Raw genomic sequence first — 13514 nt, forward strand, 5'->3', positions numbered from 1 at the left:
TTCCTCTAGAACTGTGAAGGCATTAATTCATCACTGCTGATAAAGATCAGAAGTATCATCATTCCTTCTTAAATAGCTTTGTTTCTGCCGCCTCCTTGCCCCTCCACCCTCATACAATTTTCATCTAATGTAATTTTCCTGTTTGATTTTCAAAGATGTTTATGTTTTCATGTATTTTTAAACCTCCTTTTGCCTAAAGAGCTTGAAGAGATATATACACAAACACACACATACACACAGGCTCACACACGCATGATATTTTCCCCCAACAGCCAGCATTAAATGTTCAGTCAAGTTTTCTTTTCGTGAGATCTGGTTCCAGAAGACTATTCCCATTCTTGGCTTCAGATACGATTCTAAATCAAATCCACGCCTTCATCTTCTGTGCTTTTACCTACGCACCCTTGTGGGTTTATCACACACTCATATTTCAGTATCTATTTCATGACCGTAACGCTACAGCCAGCAAGGTGCTCTATTTTCCTTCCTTTTATGTGCCGTACTTTTCAAAGCTTTTGCAAGAATGCTAATCATTCAGCTTCTCAGGACATTTTTGATGAGTGATATAAAGTAAGTAGAAAGAGATGTCTTTCAAATGGAGAGGTAGAGGATTGTGTGTGTGTGTGTGTGTGTGTGCAAATGTTTTAATAAGATTTCCCGCACACCCTTGCCCACATCCTCACAATTCTTCCTTGAGTAATGACATGGATATAAAGGCTCTCTCTCTCCTAGATGTGGCAATTTTAAGAGAATAGTTACATTGTGAGATTGGAATGGCCTGAAGCAATGCCTTTATTTCGTTGTCAAATCTCATAAACTGGAAAATATTAAAGAAATGGTGTTGGGGACTTCGAGAGAAGAGAGTCTTCTTTTTTGATTCTCTTTCTTCCTATTCCCTCAACACTGCCCTGGTGGGCTCGAGACTGCCACAGGGGTTGGTCTTTGAAGAGCCAGGCAAGTGATATTCCCCTGCCAAAGACGTGTTTGAGGCTGACGCTCTGAGAGAGTACACGGCTTCTCATGGTCAGAAGTCTGTGTACTTGACCTGTGGCCATCCTGCTGCACTCAAATTGGGAGCTGGCACCTGCTAGTACCAAGGCCATGAAATTTCTCTGAGACAGTGGGATAGGAAATGTGTCAATGGCTCTCACGAGATGAAGAGAAACCTGATATATTAAACAATGATAAAAATAACAATAATCATAAGTCAGAGTGATCAAACTAATAGCAATAATAATGGCTAACTCCACTGGACAATCCCTGTGTGCCAGGACTAACTACTTTATATATATTATTTTACATAATTCTTACAATTGGATTTTGGGATTAATGGCTACCATGGTCTCTACTTATAGAGAAAACATGGTTTAGAGACATCAATGTCCTTGGCCAAGGTCACAGTCAACGAAGTGATATAGCAGTGATTCACATCGGACCACAGAACCTGAGCTCGTAAAACACTACTGTGTCATTTGCAAATGCTCACGTCTATCTGCCCAATTAGTGCACATATTTTTTTCTAATAAAAAGATTCATGCCACAGCTTAGGTATCTAAGCCATCAGAATGTGATAACTTTCCTCTGAAAGCCCTGAAAAACTTTCTTCAGTGTTATTTTGATATAAAATCTATCAATAGCTGTTATGCTTCCAACCTTTGACTATCTTAACAGGCAAGAATGGTTTTAGGCGTTTTTTCCTTCTGGAGATCTATCTCTCCACCCTTAATCACATAAAATGTATTTCAACGTGTTCACATCCCAGGTTCCATTTAATTTCTACATCAAAAGTAAGAATTGAGTTGAGGAGCAGCTGAACAAGGAGCTATGTTAGTAGTTGACATGTTCCATTTCGTAGACATTGAATTAGATTAATTTTCATTTGGTTCAGGGACTTTTTTTTTTTTTGGCTAAAATTTCCAAGCAGTACATGTCTTTTCAGAATTGAATATTTTTAGACATCCTTGTATCTCTCAAAGGATCATGTCTCTAAGAAGAGATAAAAACAGGCACTTTGGCAGAGGATGGAGTTGAGTGGTGTGGGTGACAATCTGCTGGAATTGCAAAAGACTAGCACTCTTGGCTGGAGCTATTGAGAAATCAACAGAACATCTCTGGGCCTCAGTTCCTCTACTTGAAATGAAAGACCGACACTCAGACTATCAGACTGATAGTTACATATAGAATTTAGAGCTATTCTTCTCTTCAAAGGAGTACTGACTATGCACCAGGTGCGATGCAGAAGCTCTCAGTGATGAGTGGATGAGGACTGACCACAAAGAGCCTGGTCTCTTGGACGTTATCTTCTAGGGGATGAAGCGTCAAGCAGCCTCATATCCACACTCGGATAGTAACGAGGCCTATGAAGGAAAGTGAAGTCAGTGAAGGTGACAGCAAGGGGACAGGAGCCTTTGTTTCAGATAGATGGTCATCGGAGTCTTTAAAGAGGTGACATTTGAGCAAAGGCACTTAGTCAAACCTGCATGCCTAACATCTCCCGCAGGACAAGGAAGGAGATAAGATTGGCAGTAGTGGGAGCGGCACTGTGGCCACGTGACACAGACATGATACAGATGTTTCTAGAATTTCATGCCATTTCCCCGACTCTCCAGGCTGGCTCCATTCTGAGTGCTTAGCAACTAAAGTAGCACAGAATTCCATTTGGTGTCCATATTCTCCTCAAAAAATGTGTTAGAAAATTACAGAATTGCAATCCTGTGCTGAAGAGTATTTTTTTTTAAGTTTACCTGATGCAAATTCAAGTCTGTGAATTTACTGTGAATGCCAATCTCAGTCTGCAGTAAATTATTATGGAAGAGTAATATATAACAAGACGGAAAGAGAGAGGAAGTGAAGATTTAATTCACCTCTGCAGTTCAGCAGCGTAGGAGATAAAATGTCATCGACCCTATTTTACATATGATGCCCAAGGTTGCATGGATAATAAGTGGAAGATGGTGAGTCATGATCTTGGCTTCACTGCAGTGCAGAGTGTTCAACCTTGCACCCTAGCCATTTTTCATAACATATACGCTGGTTTTTTTACATAGCCTTAAAAAAACTGAGCATCATTATAAATGTGGGTCACTGACCCAAAGAGGCAACCAAGATAAAGTTCCCTAAGGGAATCCAAACAACGCTTCAGCTAATAAATGCTGTGTGAGGTCTCCAGCCAATGAAAAGAGGTGGCAGAGATACAGAGAGAAAAATACCGAGGTCCTTGGGGAGCAAAGATGAGAAAGGAAGTATGCAATGAAAAAATCACACGTAGATAAATATCCAGAGTATGTGTCTCTTCTTGTTCCTCCTAAAGAAATTTCTGGCATTGAACACTTTATGTTTTCTCACTTCCAGCTCTTGAACATTATCATGAGCTTCAATGTGGGAAGAAAGGGAGAATTCATAAGATTTATACTGGACAAAGGACGACCAGTGGTTCTTAACCCTGGTTGGACATTAGAATCACTCAGGATCTTTGAAAAATACCAATTCCTGGGCAACACCCATGACCAATTATTTCAAGATTTCTGGGGTTAGTCCCAGGTACTTCCACGTATTTCCAATTTATACCTTTGTTTGAGAACAACTAGGCAAATAGAAGGAGAACAAAAAATATAAGAAAAGGGGGAGGGGCTGGACTGATGGAAGGAACAACCTTGTAGTTTACGCTTAAAGGAATTTTGAAGATTGAAAAGATGCAATGGGAAATTGGAAGGATTTATGAGAGCATCCTTCCTCCATAGGGAAGATCTTGGGAATGGCAGAGCTGGAGAGAAAGGACTTTAAAGATATTTTGCTCTGCAGTAGTAACATATTCCCTTTCATAAACCCAAGTCCTCCAGTAGTGTGACAAGAATCTAAGTAAAAATCAGAATTCTTTTCAAGGTTTTTTTTCCCTACAAGATTGCCTTTCTTTTATTTATACCATGCAGAGGACACATGGAGCCTCACTTATTCTGGAGTTACAGAAATTTGAGAGGGTGAACAAAAAAGAACCTCCTGATTATATGAGAAGGAATAAGCAGGAATAATAATGATGATGATGATGATAATCGTAGATATAATTACTGAACAGTGAACATATGCCAGTATTCTTCTATGAGATATATTAAATTACCTAATTGTCCCAATCATGTGAGGTGAGCACTGTTATTATTTCTTTCAAATGAGAAAATGAAGCAAAGAGAGATTAGAGACATTACTCTAGGTTGTATACTTAGAGAATGGTGGAGCCTAAATTCAAGTCCAGTTTTATTCCCAGGGACTGCTTTTTAAACAGCAAGCTCTCCTGCCTCTGGGAAAGAGAAGAGTAATAACTCAAGAATAGTATAGGAGAGAGGATAAGAGCCATTTAAGAAAAGGAAGCTCAGATGACCACAAGGGAGTGGGCTTGAAGAGTGAGGGGACGAAGGGCTGCGAAGTGGCAGGCATCAGTAGAGTAAAGGATGTCAATGCAACGGAGGACTTCCGGCAATGGCTGAGACTCATGGTTTATAAATCAGGAGAAATTCGTAAACCAGAGAAGCTGAAAATTGCTTTTTCCTCTATAATCAGTCATTGATTACATCCACTTCAGATACTGAAAACAGTAGCCTTGAATCCAAGGAGTTTAGAAATTTAAAAAGAGAACAGAACATAACATCCTAAAGAAATAATGTAAGAAAGAGAAGTTTGGAGAATGATGCCTAGCCATTTTGATTACAACAAACATCACAAGTGATGTTGCAGACAAAACTAGATACATCATTGATTTCCGTGTTACTCTTCCATCTACCACTCAGGTGAGATAGGAACTAAGAAACTTATCTGTTGTACTCAGAAGTTTAACTGATAATTGAAAAAAATCTAAGGTGTTTAATTATCAGTAACACTCTAAGTTTATTTAGGAAAAAGAAGATAAATGCTTTATGGCAACCTTGAAATCATTTCTAGCATTAAGAGAAGTATGCATTACGTTGAGTTCCTTTTGAAATTGACTTAGGTGTCATCTTGTTTATATTGTCTCTAAATAAAATGGATGAAAAAATATATTCATGTATACAGTGAGCAATGAGTAATGAAGTAAATTCTAGTACTCATGACCTTAGTTATCTTGCTTGTGAAATTAAATAGCGGATACAGGCATACTTCAGAGATACTGAGGGCGGAGTTCCAGACCACTACAATAAAGCGAATATTGTAATAAAGTGAGTCACACACATTTTTTGGTTTCCTAGTGCATATGAAAAGTATGTTTAAGTTATACTTTAGTAAGTGTGCCATAGCATTACGTCTAAAAAATGTTCATACATAAATTGAAAAATACCTCATTGCTTAAAAAATGCTAACCATTACCTGAGTCTTCAGGGAGCTGTAGCAGTAATACCAAAGATCACTGACCACAAATCACCATAGCAAGCATAATCAAAATGAAGCAGTTTGAAATACTGCAAGAATTAGCACAACGAACAGGGACACAGAGACACAGTGAGCAAACGCTGTGGGGAACATGGTGCTGATAAACTTGTTCGGTGCAGCATTGCCACAAACCTCTGATTTGTAAAAAAATGATACATCCTCAAAATGCAAAAAAAGCAAAAGCACAATAAAACGAGGTTTTCCTATGGTTCTCTCTCTGATCTAAAGTGCTGTTATCTTCTGTTTGATTTATCAGCATTTTTTACCTTTATTACATAACAACTCAAAATATCATGAGCCACGGATAAACAAAACAGAGGTCAATAAGTGATCAAATGCCTTTTTATTTAAGGAGGCGAATTTTGATTTTCAAATTTTCTTCCAGGTGCTTCAGAGATTCTTCACATTTTTTATTTCATTTTCATTGTCTTAATACATATTCTTTAAAAATGCAATACACAGCAATGAGTGTCCTTAAATGGCAGCAAACTTGTTGACCAGGTTAACCGGCTAGTCTGCTGTCGTTGGCTCAATTGCCTGGTGGCCTCCTTGTGCACGTATTTCAACTATTTGTTGAGTCTTACTAAGATGGTTCTGCTTCTGCCTGTGTGTGTCTCCTCCCATAACACTGTCCACAGGAGGGCGCCAGACAGCCCTCGTTCTGCCCCGCTCTTGGAGATGCTCCCTGGGGCTCAGGTGCTTGGCCTCTCCTGAAGTGGGGGGTCCTGGGGGACAATTAAAGTGAGCGCGGGACCGTCACAACGCAGTAACTCTTTTCTGTAGAAGCTTCAGCACTTGCTCGGAGTTTTGAGAGCTTCCTGTGTGATTTTTCTGTTACTAAACATGGGAGCCCAGAAAGCAGCTTTGTGGCCAATGGGCTTTGGAATCAACTGCCCCTCGAATGGAATCCCACCTTCCTGCAAACAGGTTCTGTGACCGCGGGGAGCTTGTTTCACCAGCTCAGCGATGTTTTCGTATTTTAAAAGGCAGTTGGAGCACCTAGCACGGAGGCTTGGCGTTCAGCAGGTGTTTGAGAAATGGCTGCATTTACTACTGTAATGACGGAGGAGTTTAAACGGAGAGGTGGAACAGCAGGCACTGTGCCCCATCACCCAGCACTTGAGTTAGAGATGGCATTAGCTTCCAAGGGCTGAGAAAATGAGATCAGGGCTGTTTTCTTCTGTGAGGAGGAGAGCGGTGAGGAGCTATTTCTATGATCAGCATTCATCAGGCTTTTATGGGTGTACAGGGTCCAATTTGAGGTTCTTTGTTTGAAGCAAGATGTAGAAAACTTGGAGAAAGCTCAGAAGAGAGTGACTAAAAATGATTAGTTTAGAAAATGGGTCCGTTGAGGAAAGGCTAAAGAGATTTGGGTTATTTCACATGAAGAGAAGTATCATAGGAGGTGGAGAGGGGGGCAGGGAAATGTGAACACGGTGGATTTTATTTAAATTTTGATTTAAATCATTAGCCATAAACACTGCACTTTAAAATGTGGCTCTTAGGAAAAGCCCACCTGTATAAGCCCATGCTGTTTACAAGGCAGACAGATGCCCAGATACTGGTTTTTTCTCCCTCAGAAGACATGTGCTGTATATTTTAAAGCAGTAATTTATTATTATTATTTTTTATATTACAGTTGCAGTTACAGAAGAAAATGGAGAGCTTTTTTTTTTTTGTGAGAAATTATTAAGATCAATTGAAGTGGATACTTCTAAATTCTTTGGGAGGAAAGTGGAGAAAAAGTGGAAATGTGAAGCTGAAGGGTCTGGTTTTGTTCTCCTTTTTATTTCCATCCTGGGAAAACACGAGCCTCCTTGTTTTTTCAGTTCCTAAATGTTTTCTCAATTTAGAACAAATTAGTTTAATGGGAGTAAACATTCTTCCTACACCTGTGAAAAGAGCTACTGTTGCTAAAAATTAGATTATTTATTGCTTTAAAGATCTGGGGTGAGTTCAGGTGTTTAAACACCCTTCTCTAATCCACTGTCTAAGTTTCTTTCTAGTCCGATCAACAAACACTGGTCTTGAGTGGTTCAACCTCTGTCCTGAAGACTGTTCTTCTGGGCTTTGGAGGGGAGTGTGTCCTGTTCCTCTTCCAGCCAGCTCTGCTTGGGAGGGGGCCTCGCACAGAGACAGCAAGCAAGGAGCCGGGGGCAGTGTGAAGTTAAGACCTATTCAGGTCTTTTTCTTAAAAGGTACATGGATAAATTAGACTTTGTAATCCCAGGTCCATGATCGTAATCTAAGGTTTGACTCATCTTAAATAGAAACTAGTTTTGCATAGGTCTAATTTCCTTTTGAAGAACAAGAAAAATTTAAAATATCTAGATCATTCAGTGATTTTTTTAAAATCAGCACTTTAGTTTACTCTGAGCATCAGCAATGGGAAGGTATAAAATATATGATGAATGTAATAGTAAGTTTTGGTTTCCTGGTTTCCAATGAAAATAATGAAAATGGACACTTATACTCAAAAACTTAATCAGGTCTTCCCTGGAGTCATCATCTCACACCCCTGAATGTGTCGGAGGGAGGGAGTGTCCCCCGAAGCCCTCTCTGAGCAGGCGGCCCAGCAAGGGAGAGGAACTCCCGCAGCGAGTCATGAATGGGAACTCGGAGTAGCGGGGAGCTTAACCTGTTCTTTAAAGTTCAAATTCGGAGGCCTGAGAACTAGGGGAGGCAATGGCTCGAATCCAGTACAAAGACGGGAGAACACAGATGTCCCAGCTCAGTGGGCAAGCAGGGAGTAAAGGGACAAATTCCTTCTTCCTTCACCTGTTCATTCTTTTCAGGCCCTCAACAGCTTGGAACAGGCCGGCCCACTTAGGGGAGGCAACCTACTGTACTGAATCCATCGATTTTGATCCAAAGGCTGATCTCATCTGGGAAGACAGACATACCCAGAAATAATGTTTAATCTGGGAACCCCTTTGCCCAGTCAAGTTGACACATAAAGTTAACCATCTCATGTAGTAAGAAAACCGATGTTAAGGGTGAAATCTTCTTGTGAAGGAGAAAGAAAGGTTTCCATCTTGCTGTTTTCAAGTATGTGATAAAAACATAAAGAACCTTCAAGGCAGCCAAATGAAACTAAGTGAGTGCGGTGAGCATGAATTACGTGTTTGCCGTGTTAAATACTGTTTTATTGTAAAATTAGAATATTTATTGTTCAGACAACTTGCTAGTCTTATTTAATTTCATAGTCAGATCTTCTCTAATTTCTTTCCTCACATATACTATCCAATAATTAAATCTGTATTTACTGAATATTTATATCTCCCCATACTATGTCAACTGGAAAAAAAATGCGCAAGGTGAGAGTTGTGAGCTAAGTTTTAATTTGGGGCAAAATGAGAACTATAGCCCAGGAGACAGCAGCTCAGATAGCTCTAGGGAGCTGCTCCGAAGAGGCGGGGAGGTCGGTGTTATATGTGATTTTGGTGAAGGGGGGACGTGCAGTCAAGCATACATTTTGGCAGGGGCTTGCTGCTGGTCACAAGAAGGTGCTGTTAATCATGAGGAACAGGAATCTCCGTCAATGATTCTTGTGCTTTTCAAGATGTGATGAGATGCAAGAATTTGGGCTCATAAAATCTTCTCCTGAAAATGTCTAACTATCTGAAAATCTGTTTGCCAGTGTTTTGCAGAGCCCAGAGTGCTTCATTCCTGATCTCCGCCCTGAACTCCTTTCAGGGTGTGTTGAAGGTCAGTGACTGCAGTGACTTATGACTTAATCCTTGTAGAGGCAGATGGCAAGGGCCAGTTTGTAGCTGGCGCTAAGAAACTTCTCATTTAAGTATCTGACATTTAAGTCCATAGGAAGATTATTCAAAGTTCACCATGAGGGTGGTCTGTTTGGGAGGTGTGCGTTGGCATATACTGCATGGTGCATCTTACCTTCAGTATGTACAAGTTTCCTCTCACCTCTCATTGAGTTATCATATCCACATAAAAGGAAAAAGACTGAATTGTGCAGTTTTAGAAACTTTATGCTTTCCTCCAATTAACAAAAAAGATTGCTTTCCAGGATGGAATCAAAATATGACAAGATGCTATTCAGATTTTTATTTTAAAATCTTCATGTTTTTATTACAGTTCAGATTATTATTTTTTAAATTTCCCTTTAGTACCTTTGTTTTCTTATTCAAAATGAAAGACATTTTTTTTCACCATTGATTCTATTGTTTCAAGCCTGAAGTCATTTAAAATTAATTTTTATATACTGTATGCAGTTTAGTAAAATATTTAGTGCTTTCATAATGGTGTAAATCATTAGACAGTAATTACACTAACTTGGTACAGAGACTAATAGTTCTGTTGGAATACAACAGTGATGCATGATGGCCTTATTAATGTAATAGTCCTGAAACACTAAGAATATTAAAAAAATTAATCATTGTTACAGTCTGTATTTAGTTACAGGTTATAAAGGAAACTACTTATAATTTTACTACTGTTCTTACAGCCTCTTGGAGAGGCCCTAAACAATTTCAATAAAGGTTTAGAAAATTTTGAGCATGGTTTCAGGGCACCTGGGTGATCTGGCTGCAGTTAGGAAATCTGGAAGCATCAATAGTGTTACGAGTAACAGTCAGGCTCCTTTAACAATTATTTAGGGTTTGTTCAAATCCACCACCTCGTGGCTACTAAGAGCCACAAAACAGGCAAATGGATGTCTGCAGGAACGGAATTCTACACCCTGCCTCGTTGACTCTCCCCACTAGCTTGTGAGCGTGGTGAGTTTTGGGTGCTTTGTACGTCTTCTTCACCAGGAGCGCTTGCTACCTGGACGGGGCTTTAAGAGACACGTGCTGCATGAACGAATGGATGAATGAATGTCCAGAAGCCAACACATTAATCAGGCCATGTTTTCAATGAGTATGATCATTATATGCTCAGTGTCTTCCACTCTCTTTTTTGCTTCCCACCTCTTATATTCTGCAGACCAGCCACCTTACCTTTCCTTTCTCTTGATACCTTTCTAGCCAGCTGGAGAGTGAACATGCCAAAACTCCAAGATTTATATTCTGGATAATACGGGAAGTATGTGCGTCCATTTTACATTGTAAGGCCTCTTTGCTGGAATGCCTAGCAGCCTTGAAGTCAGTGATAAAGTGGAGCTTCGATGACTGGCTTTAGTTCTGAGTACTCTTTGCGGAGGGCCAGGCTCCACTCACCACAGGCTGCCATTTTGCTAAGCCGTCTGCCTGTTACGTATTTTTTGGACTTCCTAGCACCACCACGTCAATGTAGATGGCCCTCTTGCTTCTCGAAAAGTCTCCTTCTTCTTATTCAAGCCCCATGTCCTGCCTCCCTCAGGGGAACAAAATCTACCACCCCAAAATCTCTCTTTGGCATAAGGGCTGCTTTGAGCTTAAAAACAATCAAGGCCCGGAAGACTGAGGAAAATACTTCGATCTTTGCCCCAACTGCCTAAAAAATGTAGACAGAGGATCTGTTTCTGGAAGAGAGCCATGGCCGTAGATGACTGTAGTATGAACTCAGTAGTAGACAGGGCGGAATCTAACAAAGTCTGTTAAAATTCCTTTGTGTCCCATTGTCCCTGCAGGGCCCAGCAAACAGTGGTTTACCAAACATTTCCTTCCCATCTCCATGTCCGTTGCCTTCCTCCCCTTTGTAGTCGCAGACCACTGCCCCCAGCACCCTCTTTTGTCTTTAGCTGGAGATGGTGTTCAAGGTGAGGGTTTCTGCTCACTGGGCGAGTGACTCTGTTCTCCTGGGTCTCATAACATGTACATGTTATTAAACTTCAGTTTGATTTTCTCCTATTAATCTGTCTCACGTCAACTGAATTCTTAGCTCAGCCAAAGGAACCCAGAAGGGAAGAGGAGAAATTCTTCCTCCCAGGCTCTTCTGTCTCTGACTGATCTCACTATGCTTTGGCTCTGACAATTCTACAAGATTAGGGAGCATCTAGTTTTCCGGGAAGAGAACCAATGCTTCTCCTTTTCTGCTTAAGTGTATGTAGTAACTAGTGTTTTCTCCGATTTTAACTTTTAGCACTCAATAATTTCAACCAACTGCTTCTCAAGTTTTGATCAAGTTTCTAAATGAGACAATTGGACCTGGAGAACTTTGAGTTAAATAATCTGAGTTCCACCAGTGGTTGTGCTGAGTGTCTATCTTTCTGAGTTAACTTCTCTAGAATCATTGTGTAAAATTCACCTCCTAACTGCTGGTAGCAAATCTTAAATGTGACAATTAAGTGGCATAAGATATCACAAGCCTCGTGACTCCATCCGAGACACCTGACATGAAGATTTGCCTGGCAAGGGTGGGTAGGCTGGATGGTTTTTGGAGAACAACATGCTAGTGGGTACAGAAATGTATGTTTAATTCTTTAAATACAGACCATTGAAACCCTGCTACATATAAGGTGCTAATTTGCTAAAGAAATAATAAATAATGATGAATCTGATGGTGATCTCACCATCAAGAGGAGAAAAGAGGTATATTCATTAGCGTATAAAATGTGTTCACTGTGAGAATTTAAGCCCATTAGATGACAGCCATTGCCTTAAGGTAGAATGCAGAAATTCAGGATTAGAAGGGATTTAAAATTTAGCTCATCCACTCTCCCCTTAACCTCCCCATCACGTGGTTATCCAGCCTAGACTTAAAAATCACAGGACAGAGGAGACATGCTATACCCCCAAGGCAGCCTGTTCCAAATTTTATGTGCTAGAGCTTTAGTCTTTCTTCCTACAGTTTCCTACAATTTCATCTCTACATTGTCCAATTTTATCAAGAATCCTATTCACCAGCTTTAGCCACCCTCAATGTCTGATTGGATTTCTCATCACCCCCCACCCCGCCACCCTTAATCACGTCTGACCACCCTGGCCAGAATGTCCCTTTCACCCCGGTAGCTCCTCTTAACAATGTCCCTTCCACCAAAGCTCCCAACATCCACTCCTTAATTATAAATTCCTACTTTTTCTTGTCATATTCAGAGTTGAATGGTCACTTCAAGACCCCATCGTAGTAGTTCCTACACCTGTCACAACCGTCCCCTGCTGAGTAAATGCTTCAGTACTGTCTTTAACTTATGTCATGAATCATTTTTTTTCTTTAACAGTTAAAAGGAGGCAAATTTTTATTCCTGTGTTAATTTTTTTATATTCTTGGAATTGTCCCATTTTCATGTGTTGATAGCACAGATCATGGTTAAATGAGCCTCATTTTGCTAACGGCATAGTTTAAAGGCATAGTTTAAAACCTAAGGACTAATCTTTACATGATTTGCCTTAGAAAGTTCCAAAATGTGTTTAAAATACAAAAACTTCTCTTTGAAGCTATGATTAACTACATACTATACCTTTGGATGAAGCTAGGGTTCTGATCAATATTTAATAATGATTTCATGGTAAATGGGTGGGTATGCTCATTAGAACAGTGAGAAAAGGGTGCATTTTAATGGAGAATTAACAAATATAGCTCCAGGGCAGGGGATATTTGCTTTAGAGATTTGTTGTAATTTAAAATAAGGTGTCTTAAATATAGCATTCCATGCATTTCTTTTAAATGACAAATTGTGTCCTAGATCTAAAAGTGTTAGCATTATTATGATGGATGTGATCTGAGATGAGGTCTGAACAGCTTAAATAAATTAACATTGTGAAAACATGGCTCAAAACAATTTGGACTGGCTTCAGCTTTTAATTCACTCAGACACAAGATGTATTTCCTATGTTCTTAAATTCAGTAGCATAAGTTAAAAAGTCTAGAATTTTAAATAAAACTTTTGGTAAGTTCTCTGCTTTTTTCTTCTTTTTTTCCCGTGGGATAACAGCCCAAGATCTCTTTCCCTTTGGCTACAGATTCAAATTCAACCTTGAGAAAAATCTTCTTAGATCTAAAAAAGATTTCCATTTCTCAAAAAAAAAAAAAAAAAAAAAAAAAAAAAAGGCAGCTATTGTAATACCATGGCCCACTGTAAGAACAAGCTGGACCAGTCATTATTCCACAACAGAGCAGCAAGTTTAGATTAAACAATGGTGGACCTGAAAACAGAAAATTCACAGTTTGTGTTAAATCACAAAGGGAGTGAAAGGAGAGACTGCAGGTTTACAATGACCACTGAGACCACGAATTAG

This window comes from Camelus ferus, chromosome 9 (assembly GCF_009834535.1).
Source record: "Camelus ferus isolate YT-003-E chromosome 9, BCGSAC_Cfer_1.0, whole genome shotgun sequence".
NCBI classification, from domain to species: Eukaryota; Metazoa; Chordata; class Mammalia; order Artiodactyla; family Camelidae; genus Camelus; species Camelus ferus.